At 43.5% G+C, this 13,372-nt stretch overlaps 1 long non-coding RNA gene across 1 annotated transcript; it reads left to right on the plus strand.

Moving 5' to 3' along the window:
• The first annotated feature begins 34 nt into the window (after positions 1–34).
• On the plus strand, positions 35–11,904 carry LOC120606852 (uncharacterized). Its single transcript, XR_005654006.1, has 2 exons — positions 35–202; positions 11,390–11,904. It is a non-coding gene; the product is annotated as an uncharacterized LOC120606852 (long non-coding RNA).
• The last annotated feature ends 1,468 nt before the right edge of the window (positions 11,905–13,372 follow it).

The raw sequence follows: 13,372 nt of genomic DNA on the forward strand, positions 1-13,372 counted from the left end.
GGCGACGGCGGCGGCGGCGGCGGCGGCGGCGACGGCGGCGGCGGCGGCGGCGGCGGCGGCGGCGGCGCCAAGCCCCGCGGCACCGCCCTGTACGGTCACGTGCACTGGCAGGAGTCTGCGCGGGAGGTGGTGTTTGAAAGGCGGGAGGTCTCCGAGGCTTCGGGACAGAACCCACAGGACTGATAATGGGAAACGGCAAGAGGTAGGTAAAGCCCCTGAGCGGGTCCCGATCAAGCCTGAGAGCGACCCGGGACAGCGCGTGAGGGGCGACGACCCGCCACAAACTGGCTGCCAGCCTGGGCCTTTGTGAGACTGTGGCCCGCACACAAACTTAAGAGGCCTCGATACCAGGACAGAAACCAAAAGGCATGACCGAGACTGAGAAAGACATTTGCATACTGAGAAAGTGTGAAACACAAAGATGGGAGGATCAGCTAATCAGACAGAGGTTCACTCAACAAGTGTTTGTTGACCACCTCCAAATTTCGTAGGCATCCACCCTCACAGAATTTACATTCTAGAGAGAGGAGATGGACAAATCATTATATTTAAAGCAGAGTATGGGTTAGGGAGTACAGTAAGTCCTCACTCTCGTGGAAAGATTCTGAAAGTGAAAGAAGGTATAAGGAAACCAATTTACCACAGGCTAATTAATATAAATAAGTTAAATTCATATGGCAGCTTATCAACCTTTATAATCCGTGTTATTTGAGGACCTGCTGAAGTAGGTTGAGATACTAGAGAAAGACACTGAGATTCAGAGACTGAGACCTGGATTGGTACAGAGGGACAAACTTAGAGGACATACTGAAATATAAATGCAAAGATGGAAACGCTAAACCAAAGCGTCAAGATCTCGGGAAAATGAGACATAAACACTGAAGCTAAAAAATAGTCACAGACAACAGAGGTTGAAAAATAAAAATGAATCTGAAAGCAGTTGAATGCCAAGAATAGCTAAGACAAGATAAAACGATCCAGCCACTGCTTCTCAACCATTTCCTATACCATCTTTGGAAGGGGAGAAAAGGCGAAAGTCCTGGTTGTCCAACACTGTGATCTTGAAAGCAGCCAACTCTTAACTTCCAGACATCAGCAAAGATCAACTAGTCAATCTCAAAGGTGAATAAGCAACTTTTTAAAAAGCCCTGTGGGGAAAACATATGTGGTGCATGAGAAAAGAAGATACTAGAGCCAAAAATTACTTTTTTGAAGTATATTTAGTCCATGAAGCAGAATCCAGTTTACAAAACACCTAATTCTTATTCTCAGTTATAAGAGGTCATTGCATCTTTTAAAAATAGACCAAGAATAATGGAAGGTAATATGAAATTAAAACCACAATAACAAGTAAAATTCATTGGTCAAAGCAGTAAAAAGCAGATTAGACATTGCAAAAGAGCAAATAAGCAATATAGAAGATAAACATAAGGAAAATTCAAAGTGATGGAATTCTTTAAGAGAGAGAAAAATGGATAGGAGAAACATCATGCAGATTCAAACTATAGGCATCCTCCAAGAGGAGACAGAGCAGATCAATTAGAGGCAATAATTAAAGTTATAATAAAAGAAAACTTTCCTTAGGTCTAAAAAGATCTGAGGTGGAGGTGGAGTGAGTTCACTGGGATCTAGAAAAATTAATAAACAGAAACCAACTTCAAGACTTAATCTAGAAAAATTCTTAAATTTCAAGGATAAAGATCAAGCACTAACAGTATCTGGTCAGAAAGAAAAAGATTATTTACAAAAAAGTTAACAACTGGTTTTCTTCAGATTCCTCCTCTATAATAATTTAATGCCTAAAGGAAAATGGAACGAGATTGACAGCACTCTGAGAGGATAGGTTGTAATCCTCCTTGGATGGTTTCATTCCCTCCGATGACTTTATTCCTCCCAGATCTTTAACCATCACTCAGAATATCTCTCTTGAACTCCAAGTAAGCATGTCCCCTGGAAAGCTGCAAATGACATCCCATAGGTGCTTCAACTCCACATATCCAAACTGCCAATAGTCAACTGCACGTGTTCTGCACTCTTGCTGCCCGAGGGTTTGAATCTTGGCTGTTCCACCTACTACCTGTATGACCTTGGCCTCAGTTTCCTAACTCTTCAGATGAAGATCACAGTAGTACCTACCTCATAAGTTTGTTGTACAGAGTAAGTAAGACGACATATATAAAGCACCTGGCACATAGTAAGTATCCAATACATGCTATCTGTTGTTATTATCTACCACACCCAAACCTGTTCATCTTGTATCTGCATAGCATCACCTTCACCCAGATACTCAAGCTGGAATATTGGGTATGATCTTTAACAACTCATTTTACCTCCGCCCCAACCCCTCCTCCCAGTCAACCGATCACAAACACCTGTAAATCTTATTTCTTTAATATTTCGGCAGTCGTCGCTACTCAGAATGTCTTCAGACGAGCAGCATCAGCATTAAATGGGAATTTGTTAGAAATGCAGCATCTCAGGCCCTACTTCAGACCTACTGAATCACGATCTCCATTTTAATAAGATCCAGGTGATTCATAGGCATATTCAACTTTGAAAAGCTCTATTTTAAATGTATCTACTTTATTCCCACTGCCATTCTATTGCTTAAAGCCTACTGTTTCAACTCTCTCACCTAGGCTAGTACAGTAGCATAAATTCTTCTGCTGTCAGTGTCACCCATCTCCAATGGCTTCTTTTATACCCAGTCAGTCTTTCCATAACAAAATTGACCATGTCACTCCCCTTCTCAAAACAAATCAGTGGCTCCCCATTGCACTCAGAGCAAGGTCTATGCTGACTATCCCTCTACCCCAACTCTTTTTACTCCGTCCTCCTTTACCTTCCATGTTCCAGACAGACTGGACTACCCTCAGTTCTCTCTTGTCTTTGAGTCTTAGCCTGTACTGATCTCTCCACTTTTCCAATATTTGTGGACTTTTTTTTTTAATTCCTCCCCTCACCCCCACTTCCACCCCTGACCTACGGAGGTTGCTGTCTCCCCTTAAGAACTGGATCTCTGAAGGTGGGGCGTCTCCTCCCACACACTCACGGCACACACCTGGGGCCTGGCACACCCAGGGGGCCTGGTGCGCCCAGGGCCTGGCGCACCCGTGGTATGGGCCGTGGCTCTGCTGGGTCTCAAACCCAGGATCTTCTGCATGTAAAGCAGACGTGCTAACCATTACTCTGTGGAACCACCCCATTTGTGGACTTTTTAAAGCCACCACACTATCATGGCATGATGTATTCCATCACTGATATTCTCCAGAGAACTTTTGCCTGGTTCCATGGGCACTAAGCAGTCTTACGATTAGAGACTGGCTTGGCTTCACTTGTGGTTTTCTGACAGGTAGAGTGCACTGACCAGAGGACAGCACTATTCAGGTCCTGTCGTAATTACTATTCATTCTAAGGTGGGGTTTAGTTATATATCAGTCTCTGCTGAGTCAGATTAGCATGAACCAAGTCCACAGGGAAAAATTATCCAGCGGTCCCCAGCCTTTTAGACACCAAGCAGTGGTGCTCCTATGAGAATGTAATGCCTGATGATTTGAGGTGGAGCTGAGGTGGTAATGCTAGGACTTGGTAGCGGCTGCAAATACAGAGGAGGCTTTGCTCGCTGGCTGGCTGCTCACCTCCTGCTGTGTGGCCTGGACCTGTACTGATCTGCAGCCTGGGAGTTGGGGACTCTTGATCTAGCCACAGTGACAACAACAAACTTCTGGAAACACAAAGCTGAGAACTAGACTCTGGAACACTAAAACCAAACTAAGCCACTATTAAAGCATAAGACCCTACTCAAATGACTAACAGTCCGCCTGAATGTCTTTCTTATTGTCACTCTAGAGTGCTAACAGTTCACATATCTGTAGTCTTAGAAAACAATGGACATCTGTCATTTTTGCTTACATCAACTCCTCCTGGTAGCACAACCTAATTTTCCATTGGTAAACTGTCTCTTCTGCACTCATGAGTAAGCATGTGACCCAGGGCTCCCCAATCAGAGTCACAGATGTTAGTTCAAAGGATGAGTACATGACCTGATCCAGGACAGTGCTCCCTTTCCGCTGGTGTGGTAGGGCAGTGAGTACAAGTCTAGGACCAAACATGCCATGATGTGAGAAATACTCTCTGAAAATGAAAGTGATACAGGAAAAGCAGAGTCCAGATTTGGAGATGATTTCCTATGACATAGTTTGAGGCCGTATTCAGCTCAGCCTGGACATTACAAGTTCATGAGCTAATATAGTCTCTCTATTTTTTTTTTTTTTACTGAAGTCAATTTGAGTTAGATTTCTGTCACTTGAAACCACAGAGTTTCTGACTAATACCCTACCCAATTAACTCTCTTTTCTGCAAAAATTGCTCAGAATTGTATAATAAATCACCAAGACATGAATCAGAAACTCATGAATGATGAAATGAGAGAAAAGAACTGGCAATGAGCCTTGAAACTAGCTAAAGATAGAGAGGTAACTGAATAAAAACACCACTCAGTATAGACTGTTTGATGCTGATAAGTTGAAATAATTGTTACTATGGTAACACAAAATGCAAAAGAAGAGAAGGAGGATTTTTTAAAATAGCAGGGTTTTTAACTTCGGATTAACGCAATGAAAACCAGAAAGGGAGAGAGAGGGTAGAAAATGCCAGGCACTAGGTCTTGTTTTACATAAAATAGAGATAAAAGTTATTTTAAAAATAGTATAATGTTATGTATTTTTTCATTGTAAGAAGCTTTTTGTGGCATAAAAAGCTTTATGTCTACGTTATAAATTATTACAGGAGGCAAAGGAGAAAATATAATTTACACAGCAAAAAATCAACAGTCCTGTGTCAAGAAGTGTACTAGACACTTTCTTCACATTGTAAATGGAAAAGAAATCACAAAGAATCATAAAAACAGTATCAAAGCACCAGAAAATTTCATAATAGAAAGTAAGACTAGGTGTAACAAGGAAAATGTAAATAAGGAAGAAAATGTAAACTATAATTTCTATATAAAAATATGAAAATCTCAGATCAGATCAAAGGGCAAACTCTGAATGTATACTCTTGTTAAAAAAAAGATGTGCCAAAAATACATGTAGTATAAAAAGGCATTGTGAAATCAAATGTACCAAATGATATAGCAACACAAACCTGGAAACAAAAACCTTTAGAAATACAATCAATAGAAACAGTTATAGTAAAATATATTACATACCACTATCAGACTGTGATATATAAAATAAACAAAAATAAACATTAGTTAACAGAATAAGGCATAAAAATACAGTTGAGTTCTACATTTACATAAAATACAAAAAGGTATGCTATAGTGGACCACAGTTTTGATAAATTCAGGCAAGTATTGTTCAGGTCAAATCTGATCACAGAACAATTTAACAAATCACACAAATTTAGATTTCAAAAATCCCCAACCAGTGGGAAATTAACAAACACTCTATTAAATAATATTCCAGTCAGGAAGGAAATATGAACACAGTAAAATGCTCTAGAAAATCTTGAAAATAAGATGACTACTGCTGAACACTTGAAAGGCAATTTCTTTAATATTAGATTGAAAGCTGGGCTGGCTGTTGGCACCATTATTACATACCATCGCTCTGACCCAAACAGAGCAGCTGATTCTCACCTCCTTTTCTGGGTTCCTCTTTTCTATACCTTAAATTTCAGTGTTCTCCACTTGCCAGTTAGAAACTTTCAGCTTAAGTCCAGAAAACCTTGAATCAAACAGGGCCAGGAGTAGGATAAGGCAAGTGAGGCACCTAGGGTGCAACATTTAAGAAAACAGTCACTCTCAGGGTCATGCAACTGCAGCATCAACATCTGAGAGTGAGCACCTCCTTAAATATTGCATCCTAAGTGTCTGAATTGCCTCACCTTAGCCCTGGCCCTGCAAGCAGTTAAGACTCATGCTTTCTCACCTAACAATAACCCCACAGGTAAATCTCTTGCTCTTCTTCTCTGCCCTTTTCTAGGCTCTGCCCTTTTCTGGGCATTATGCTCAGGCAAGTAGGAAGATGGCTGCAGCAGTTCAGACCACACATGGCGCCACACCATTCAAAGACAGAAAGGGTTTGCCTCTTTGCGTGTCTCCTTCTTAGGAGATGTTCAGTTACTTTACATCCTTGCCAGCATATGTATGTTAAATATTTTTTATTTTGGCCATTCTAATAGATGTGTAGGGGTATCTTTTATGTTTTCTTCTAAAAGTTTTATAGTTTTACATTTAGATCTGGAGGACAAGGATCTTGTCCTCCCAAAATCAAGGTTGTGGGTTCTGGTTGCTAACTGCTGCTTTTGAGTTAATTTTTGCATAAGGTGTGAGACTTAGATTGAGTTTTTTGTTTGTTTTGTTTTTTGCCTACGGAGGTTCAATTGTTCCAATTGTTGAAAAGATTATCCTTTCTCCATTAAATTGCGTCCGCAGCTTTGTCAAAAAACAATTGAAAAGAGGTTACATCAAGGAATAAACAGAGTGGAAAGGTCTAGGACTCCAGCCATCACTGGAAACAACAGTTGAACTGTCAGGAACTGCCTGAAGCAACTATTTTGGAGTCTTATAGAACACTTGCAGCAACAAGTGGAGGGTTCAGTGAAGAAGATGGTCAATTGGTTTTAATGTGGTAGTAGCTACTATCTTTATTCTCCATCCTGGTGGCAGGCACCTATTGGGACTGCAGCCCACATGCTGGCACTGCTTTTTGGGCTCAGAATGAGCAACAAGGACCTTGTCCTCCCAAAATCAAGGTGGTAGCTTCTGATTGCTGGTTGCTGCTTTCCATCACTGGGCACAGAGATTGGCCATTGTTTCAGCCTCACAGGGAGAAGCAGCTTTCTAGCCATAAGAGGATTTAACTTTTTATTTAAAACCTATTTATTTATTTAGGATGTATTTTTCTCTCTTGGGAGCCAGACACTTAAGGAAATTTCATCATGTCACTAGCTGACCTTAGAAACAATGGAAGAGAAACTTCAGTGAACATACACAACAAGGAAAACACATTTTGCAAAAATTGTTTGGAAAAGTCACAAAAAGATGGCTTTAGCCATCGGCAAGCAAAAACTAACTATCTCTAAAGAGTGGGAGAATTAGATCTTTGGAGCTACCACAACATGATATTCCGAATGTCCAGTTCTGAACAAAAAATTATAAAACATACAAAGAAACAGGAAAATGGCCAATTCACAAGAAAAAAATAATTTGACAGAAACCATCCCTAAGGAAGCTCAGACCTTGGAATTATAACTCAAAGACATTAAATTAGCTACCTTAAATATGTTCAATGAACTAAAGGAAACCATGGAAAAGAAGTAAAGGAAATCAGGAAAATAATGTCTGAACAAAATAGTAATATCAATAAAGAGAAATTATAAAAGGAACATTTGAGTAGGCAGGAGAAAGGATCAATGAACATGAAGATAAGATACTTGAAAGTATCTAGTCTGAAGAGCAGAAAGAAAAAAGAATGAAGAAAAATAAATAGACCTAGAGATCTAGAGGATACCATCAAGCATACCAACATATCCATCATAGGAATCCAAGGAGAAGAGAGAAAGGGGCAGTAAAAAACTATTTGAGGAATAATGGCTGAAAATGTCCCATATCTGATGAAAAACATATCCAAGAAGCTCAAGGAATTCTAAGCAGGATAAGCTTGAAGAAATTCACAGAGATATATTAAATTCAAATTGTGGAAACTCAAAGACAAAAAAAAGTTTTTTGAAAGCAAGAGAGAAATGACTTGTTATTTACAAGGAATTCTCAATAATATCAACAGCTGATTTCTTGTCAGAAATCATCGAGGCCAGAAGGCAATGGAATGACAAATTTAAAGCCCTAAAAGAAAAAAATACCCTGCCAACTAAGAATTCTATATACAGCAAAATTATTCTTAAAGAATGAAGGAGAAAATAAGATACTTCAAGATAAACTTAAGCAGAGGGAGTTCATTACCTGTAGACCTACCCTACAATAAAGTTTGGCTTAGCTTTCCCTCTGCCTGGAAGGCTGTTTCTCCCCTTTCCAACCATGAGACACTATGTACTCTTTGCAAGTGTTTAAGCCATCTAAGATGTTCCCACCCCTTGTTCTGCCCAGAATTCCTTAGTTTCCATGCCCATCTATCTCAAGTCTTATCTATAGACTCAGTACAAATAGACATTTGTTAAAAGTGTGGGTAGAAGAGACAGTTACCAGCACTAGTACACCCAGGACTCCTAAAAGCACCTGCCTTCTCCCTGCTATCTCCCTGCCACCCCCAGCTCCAGGCTCCAGGAATCCCTCTCTGGGAGTGGGCCACTCTGGCTCCTGAGGACCCTGGTTCATGGCTTCCCCTCCTGTTCTCCAATAGAAACCAAAGAGAGCTCTGAAAAGCATCAATCTAGCCAGTGCTGGGCCTAGACCCATCCAGCAACTTCCAGCTGCACTCGGAATGTCATAGGTCACCAAGCCTTGTGGTCTGTCTGATTCCTCCCTCTGTGGCCACCTGGCCATTGTCCCCAATCCACAACCCTCCCACCCCATCTCCAGGTCTCCTCAGGCCTGCCTCCCTCTAATCAGAAGGTGTCACCAAATAGCCAGGCCTCTAGGCCTCTGCCCACCTGCTTGGTCCTCCCACTCACTACAGATGCCTTGCCTTGCCAGCAGCAGAGCTCCCTGGAGAAGGGGCCTCGGTCCGCCAGCTCCCCACTCCAAAGTCCAGAAAAGTGGGCTAGCAAGCATTTGCTGTCTTGAAATGATATTAAAGCCTTTTTTTGTTTAATCCTGATTTTAAAAGTAAAACAATCATTATTGAAATTTTGGAAAAAACAAAAATTATAAAAATGTAAAAACCAAAATAAAAATCCAACCACCCAGAGATAATTATGATTCCAATTATAGTGATTCCTTTCAGCTTTTCCTGTCTGTGTAGAATATATGCATTTCTTTGCATATTTATACATTTATGCTTTCATATTTTGCTTTTGTCATTTAACATCATTTATCTTAAGTTTTTCCTCTGATTTTTATATTTTCTAATTATTTATATTTCCTAATTTTTCTTTCTATTTCTATTTAAACTTCCTAAAATTATTTGGGAACAGCATTTGCAAATGTTGAGTAAGATTCCAGCCCATGAATGACTCCAGCTGGTGGAGATCTAGGCTCTATTCTGTTGTTGACTACCATGGTTATTCCAGGATAACCACCTTCCTTATTCATTGTCCATGCTTCTTGTTATGTACAGTGACCAGATGTCCTGGTGTTTGCTTGTTGTCCCAGGTCAATCATTAAGGAACTGTTTTGGCCCTTGCTTACTCTCAAAGGTTATTGTTGAACAATAGATTACATTGACCCTCCTTAAGAGGGCTCAGAGGTACCCGGAGATGATAAGTGGTTGTCAGGGTGTGGGAGAGGAGGGTGGAGGTGGCTCCTGGATTCTGTTGTGGGCACCTGGGTGAAGGATGACAACGCCAATCCCTAGGACAAGGTCGAGCTTAGTGGGAATGCAGCGAGTTTTGGACACATTGAATCAGAAGTGTCCATGTCACTTTCCAGGGACATCATCTGGGAGGTATCTGGAGATGCAGTCCTTGACACCAGAGGTTACTTGGTGTGTGAAGAGGTGCTGGTGACTCCCGCTCTTGCTTTCCTGGGGTCACTCAGCAGCTTGGTGGAAGGGTGAAGTCATCCAAGCATTTCAGCAATGCCTATGTTAAGGCATCAGTGAACCGGTGGGGAGGAGGGGGAGGGACCACAGTTTCTGACAATTTTTCATGATCTTGCCCCCCTAAGCTTATCACACACACAGGTCTCAGATGGTCAACAATGAAATGCAGTGCTGTTGCAAATTGTACCTCAGTTCAAAAGTGGTGGTGCTGGGGGACAGGAGGTGCATGGTAACCATCTCAGCTGAAGCTCCAGCTTGACAGAGTTTACCTTTTCTAACCTCAAACCTCTGTCTCAGTCAGTAGCTCTGGGGCCCATCTGTGGAGAATGAGTGACGGGCCCACTCTCACTGATAGAGGAAGGATCTGGGGCCCAGAGAGGAGCTACCCTTGAAGGTCAAGGTCAGGTCTAAGGAATACATCCTAGAATTCAAGAGTAGAAAGAATAACCACCAATTCCAAATCTATCCTCATGGTAACCCTAGGAGGGAGATGTCATCCTTCCCATTTGCAGATGAGAAAACAGAAGCTCAGAGAGAGGTGACGTTCCTTTGCCCAAGGTCACAGAGGTTGGCAGAGGCCAACTTTAATTCAGGTCTTTGCTTTCTGCTCCTCTGCCTACCACATTGCCTACTTCAGAGGGAAGTCCCCCTCCTATGCCCCTTTGTTGACACTTTTATAGAACCACCTGGTGAATTACAGCCTTCATTCAGTAAATGTGACAGACACATGATGACACCATCTTGGGAACAGACCATGGGCTGAAGATAGAAAGTTGAAGAGAACATGGCCCCAGACCTAAGGGGTTATAACCTAATGGCAGAACTACAAAGCAGCATGTCTCTATTGTTCAGATGAGAAAAATGAGGCCCCAGGAGGGGAGTGACTTACCCAAGCCCACTGTTCCCTCTTCCTTGGAAAAAAAAGGTCACCCAAAGTCAGCATCACCTAAATTGCTCACTCTCTTGAATGACCAAATGCAAACTGAATTACATTGACAAAAATTAAAATTAAAAATTAAAAAGTCTAAAGGAAGCAAGTGTTGGCGAGGATGGAGAATAGCGGACACTCTGCACTGCCATCCGCAAGGCATAAGCCCTTTGTATGACCCAGTCGGGTGGGTAAGGACGCAGTGGCAGCTGGCCTCCTGGCTGTGCACCTGTGCAGTCACAGGGGCCTGCACCTAGCACAGTACTCTACCACAGCTGTCCTGAAATTCCTAATAATTTATCAAGGGGCCCATGTTTTGATTTGCACTGAGCCTTGTAAATTCCACAGCCAGTTCCTTCCAGTGGTTTCACTCCTTGGTATATTCCCAAGAAACTCTTGTATCTGGGTGCTGGAAGCCCTGCTGAGAATGTTCATAGGAGCTGTTTCTACAAAAAGCCAGAAACTCACATGGCATGGATGAATCCGAAAAACAATGTTAAGTGATGAAAATATGAAGTAGAATACATACAGCAAAAAATAGTCTTTTCATTTTCATTTTACTTTCATATCTTTTCTTTAAAAGATAAGCAAGATGAAATAATGGTGTGTAAGGAGATATACATATGTGGTAAATCATAAAGAAATCACCTTTAAAGATGACGTGGAAGGTGGGTTCTCAAAGGCACACACAGAAAGCTTCGATGTTGTTGGCCAAGTGCTGTTTTGAGGTTGGTTGGTTGGTAATTATTATGCTTCACATCTGACCTATGATATTGATTCTCAATGTGTTTTATGTCAGATACTTCATATTTTAAAAATAGAAGAATCCGCCCAGGTGTGCCACACTGTCAGGATCAGACATGGAGAGATGGATGGCACAAAGCAGGGCTGGGCAGCCTGCGTCTGTCACCCTGGCTGAGCTGGGAGGCTGATAAGAAGCTGCTGTGAAAGGGAAGCGTTCTTCTGCTGAGGTCCAGCCCTCCTGAACTTCAGCAGTTGTTGCTAAGAACCGGCTTCATGAAGCGAGGTTTCAATTCTCGAACATGATGATGCAGACAGACATTAAATGTACCAAATTGCAGCTCATTTTTGCCAAGGAAATAAGTACATATAGTTCTGACTTTAAAATGTATAGCTTTTATATATAATTTGTTTCGTCTTCAGTGACTTTACATTGTTTTAGTCTCTCTGGGCAAAAAGGTGCCTTTTATTTCAAGAGGTTTTCTTTTTTAAGCTGCATTTCTAAACACTTACCTTGGTTATTTTGTTCCACACCTGAAATCAAATTGTTTTTCCTCTCCTCTCTTTTCCAAATTTTGTCACATTGTCATATTGCTTTCCTAATTTAAGAAAGGAGGTAGAGGGGGTGAGGAGGGTGGGGGAGAAGTGGGGGAGGAGGTGAGGGAGAAAGAGGTGGTCTCCCTTGCCATAGCCAGAATGACTAATGGAGACAGTGGTCTGAGAAGAGGCCTGCCTGGGGTGGGCAGTGGAGCCCCCACAGCCCCCTGCACTGCACCCGGAGCTGGCACCTGCCTAGGACCATCTCCTGGGGTTGGAGCAATCCTCAAAGCTGCTCTAAGGAGGCCATGCCCACTCCTTGGCCTTGGGTACCCAGGTGTCCTGGACTCCCCCAGTGCAATCCCAGGAAGCAGACCCAAGATGAAGTGTGGCTTCATGTGCGGACCTAGTGAGGCCCTGTCCTTGACTAGTTCAGAACCTGCCTCTGCCCCAGACCAGCCTGATGAGGATGGGAGGGCCATGCAGGACCAGAAGGAGCAGCTGGGGTGGTGGTGGTGGGGCCTGGGACCCTCTGAGGGGAACTCGGGATGGGCTAGCCATCATCTTTCCCAGGCAGGCTTCATACCTCTGTTTCCCCAGCTCTGTTTCCTCTTCCCTGTAGTCCTGGCCTTGGGAACCTGGATGGCTGCTTCCCTAGGCACCTAGTGGGCATGAGACCCAGTCCCCATGGCCCCTCCCCCAGGCAGACCCTGTGCCCTCAGTTGTCTGTGCCAGACTTGACATCTGGGTCCAGTTTTGTCCCCTTGCTGGCTGAGGGCCTGGTCCCCAGCCCCACTTGCCATCACTATGGCCTTGTCTGGCAGGGGCCACTCAGCCTCTGCCTGCCCTGTGTGCCTGGTTCCGCAGGCCTCCCTCTGCCCCTACCCAGTAGCCCCAGGGAGAATGGTCTCCCAGGTGCCAAGCTCCCCTGTGGTGGTGGGGGTAGTGCGGAGCCACCATCTGGCTGTAGTGATGAGATTCAGACACGTGAGGCAACTCATTAGGGAACAATCAAGACAGCATATACTTAAGACCAAAAATCTGCTGAGCAGATTCAGCGGGAGCTTAGGAGGAGGCAGAGGGGGCGGAGGGGGCGGAGGGGGCAGGGGAGGGGAAAGCAGATGGGTGCGTAGGTGGGGCTGGGGGGGCAGGGTCTGGTTGGAAGCCCCAGCCTTCCCCTCAGTGACAGGATGGAGAGAAATCAAGCTGCCTCCCTTACAATGTGGCCTGGAGGGTGGGAGTCCGCTGTCCGGGGCTGCGTGGAACAAGAGAGGGCACTGAAAGCTCTCAGGGATGATTTGGTAAGGAGTAGGAGAAATTAGGCTGGCAAGGCTCGAGAGTGGGCAAGAGGGTCCCACAGGCAAGGGGAGTGGGCAAAGGGAGGGCTTCTGGGGGCAGGGTCTGGTGGGGATGGAGGTGGGGCGCAGCAATCCCCAGCTAGCTGGCCTCAACTAACTGAAAGCACAAGCTACCATATTCCATGTTTTTGGGAGAAGTTCAGGTA

Source organism: Pteropus medius, unplaced genomic scaffold (genome assembly GCF_902729225.1).
Source record: "Pteropus medius unplaced genomic scaffold, Ma_sr-lr_union100, whole genome shotgun sequence".
NCBI classification, from domain to species: Eukaryota; Metazoa; Chordata; class Mammalia; order Chiroptera; family Pteropodidae; genus Pteropus; species Pteropus medius.